Consider the following 3,891-nt stretch of genomic DNA (forward strand, 5'->3'; position numbering starts at 1 on the left):
AGGAGAAGGAGTTTAGTACTTAGATAGACACAACTAATGCCTATAACTCTCTTTAGAATAGACCTATAGAAAGGTCAATTTAAGCCTCTAAGAACATAGTCCGGGCTATACTTAAAGACTCTAGTATACTAGTTAAGTTCTAGCTAGAAGCTTTATAAGTATAGACTATAATCAGAAACAGACTGCCTAATGGTCCGATCATTAATAGTATTACACTTTTACTAGAAGAAGCCTTTACTAGCTAAGTACCGTTAGTCGACCATTTCTACGTCTAGGGATACAAAGCTATAGTCTATATAGACCTAAGAGGCTAACCTTAAGGCTTAAGGAGAGACAAGTTAATCAACCGAGGAAAAGAAGCCGTGTTTATAGGCTACTTAGAAAACACTACAAAACAATAGCTGTTCTAGGATCTCGACATAAAAGCTATAAAAGCGTATAGTCACGTCGACTAGTTTAAGAATAAGAAGGGGGGAGATATAGATCTTAGTATCACCTTTACTAACTAGCCGAGTCGAGCGCTATAGCGTAATCCTATTAGGAGGAAGCCCTTTAGGGCGAAATTTTCCGATAGGGGATTATTAGAGACACCGTTACGAAGGCTAGGAGAAAATATTAAGGCGGTTTTAACACTATCGAAGGCCAATAACGGTAGATCTATACAGAACCTACCTAAGTTATTAATACTATAGTAACCGCTATTTATATAACTTCCCCCTCCCCTAAAGGACATTAGGGAATACTAGAAGTTTAGAGATTAGGGTACTCTAAGAAAAGAAAAAGAAGATGTCGTTCAGTTCGACCTATCCGAATACCTAGCGCCACCTCAGGTTGTAGGCAATAAGAGGTTAAGGGGGGACGGAGATAATAACTCTAAAGAGTATAAGGCTAAACACTATAAGGCTCTTATCGCCTAGATGTTCTATCTAGACCCTATAATAAGCTAGGGGAGAAACGGCGTGACACGATGATAGCGATCGCAGGAAACGACCAGGAGCAGGAGAGTAACGAGTGGAAGGAGGTCTGCAGGAAGGCAGAAACAATGGCAATGGCAGGAGATGGCGAGCACCCAGAAAGAGCACTTAAGGGGATGATTTTGGAGCTCCTTGGAGTGCTAAAGGCACTAAGGAGCCAAACAGGACAGATCATTAACAGGACAGTAGCAGCAGCAAAGAAGAGGACACAGGAAGGCCAGAAACTAAGCCAACCAACCTGGGCAGCAGTTGCATCCCAAAACCCTCCTCCCCCAGAAAACAGCTATCAAGGTCTACATTTCCGACCAGCAAGAGCAGAAAGAGATTGAGGGCCTGTCAGGCAAGGAGATCATACAGAAGATTGGGATACAAGGCATCATTGGAGCCAGGAAAGAGAAGGGAGGTGTCCTTAAGCTGTTCACAGCACAGGAGCAAGACAGGAAGAGGCTAGAGACACAGAAGGAGTGGACAGTCAAACTAGGCAAGACGGCTAAGGTCTCACACCAACAAAATATGGTTATTGCCCATGGGATGACCACAAAGTTTGACATTGAAGGAGACCTTAAGAGGCTGCAGGACCAGAACCAGGCTGTATGCCCAGGGCTACAGATCACAAAAGCAGCATGGGTCAACAGAAAGACAAAGGACACAAAGAGAGAGTCTTCTCTAGTGCTCTGGATAGGCACTGTAGAACAGGCAAACACCGTGCTTGACAAGGGCATCTTCTGGGAATGCGAAAGAATGGACACAGAAATCCATAGAAGCACCCACAGACTACTGCAATGTTTCAAGTGCCAACAGTATGGTCATATCTCTACTAGATGCCCAAGCCAAAAGGACACTTGTTCCCACTGTGCTGGTAGCCACAAAGTACAGAATTGCACAGCCCCAAAGAGTGAAGCCAGATGTGCATGCTGTGGAAAGAAACACCCTTCCTGGTCCCAAGACTGCACAGCTAGGATTGAGGCAAAGAGGAGGGCAAGAGAAGCCAGGATCAACACCCCTATCCGATTCCAGACAGGGACAATCACCCAAGAACCCCTAAGGACTGTCTACAACCCTCTGAAAAGAGGCAGAACAGAAGAGACCACACAGGCCCAAGGCCACCCTGCTATGGGTAGACCAAAATCAATTGTGGTTGCAGGAAGAGACCCGTCACAAAGCAGGCTCAACCTTACCACAATCCCAAATAGCAGCCAGCAGCAGGAAGCACGAGAAGACCAGCAGGAGACCAGCATGGATGAGTCATGATTGAGACACCTAATCTTACCACTATCCAGTACAACGTCAACAAAAGCCAGCACAAGGTCCAGAGAAGCTTTCTCCAAGCACTGGACCCAAAGAAACACCTAGTTATTACAGTCCAGGAACCTTGGATCAACAGCAAATCTAACAGACCATCTACTGCTAACGACCCAAGGTATCACACACTCCTAGCTAAACAAGGCACCCCTAGAACATGCATGTACATCAGCAAAGAGATGGCAACAGACAGCTGGGAACAAATCCAACAGGAAGGGGGAGACATCACCTCAGTCAGACTCAACACCAACCAAGGCAGCATCCACATCCACAGTGTATACAACCCACCCCCCAGCTCCAGAAGCAGCACCCAGCTGGGCACACTACAACAGCTGCCAGACATCCTGCAGAGTGACTCCCAACACATCGTGCTGGGAGACTTCAACTTGCACCATCCTACATAGGGATCAGACTTTGCACCTGCCCATCACTTCCTAGCTAACAGACTCCTCTCCACTACCCAAAGCAACAACATGCACCTAGTTACCCCAAAGGGCCTAACTACCTGGTCACAGAGAGCAAGCTCAAGCACCATTGACCTGTGCTTTGCATCACATGACCTGCAGCAGAAGGTCACCAGATGCTGGGTTAACCAGGACTTGGAGTCCTCATCAGATCACCTCCCAATTCAGGTGGAGTTTGAAACACAGACACAGCAGGAAGGAGACCTAGAACCTCAGCTGGCCTGGAAGGCAGCCAACTGGGAACAGATCAGACAAGACCTGGAACAGAAGCTAGCTGGACTAGAGACCAGGAGACTGGAAACAGCCTTAGACATAGACCAAGCAGTGGCAGAACTGGTTAGAACAATGCAGGAAACTGCGGCAGCCCACACCAGAGAAAAGAAACAGTCACTGTACCAGAAGCCATTCTGGACAAAGGAATGCTCAGAGAAGGTCAAGGCAGCCAGGCAGGCCAGGAGAGCCCTTACCCAGAGCCACTCCCAGGAAGCATGGGACAGATACAACCAGGCAACCAGAGACAAGAAGGCCCAGATCAAGAGGGACAAGATGCTGGAGTGGAGGTCAACAGTTGGATCCATTACCCAGAATCCTGAGAAGATGTGGAAACTAGCAAAGTGGGCAAGACAACCCACACAGGACAGAAACATGCTGCCCCAGTTTCCAAACATTGAAGACCAGGAAGGAGTAATCTAACACACTCTCCCAGGAAAGGCACAGGCATTGGGGAAACATTTCTTTGGCACACAGGTAGAAGCTGACCTGCAGGATCTGGAGGGCAGTGTGTATCCAACACCACTAGAGCAATCCTGCACAGTGGGAGAGGGAGAGATCAAGAGCATCATTAAGACACTCTCAGGAAACAAGGCCCCAGGACCAGATGGGATTCCAAACTTGTTCATCAAGACATGCAAGGACCAGATCTCCCCTGCACTGTCAAACATCTTTTCACAGTGCATGGCCCAAGGACACTGCCCTAAACACTTCAAGGAGTCACTGACTGTGGTCTTGAGAAAACCACAGAAAGAGGACTACACAAAGCTAAAGGCATACAGACCTATTGCCTTGCTCAACACACTAGGCAAACTCCTGGAAAAGATCATAGCAGAAAGGCTGACAAACCTAGCTGAAGAACATGGAATCCTTCCTGAAGA

The sequence above is a fragment of the Fulvia fulva genome, chromosome 1 (assembly GCF_020509005.1).
Source record: "Fulvia fulva chromosome 1, complete sequence".
Taxonomy (NCBI): domain Eukaryota; kingdom Fungi; phylum Ascomycota; class Dothideomycetes; order Mycosphaerellales; family Mycosphaerellaceae; genus Fulvia; species Fulvia fulva.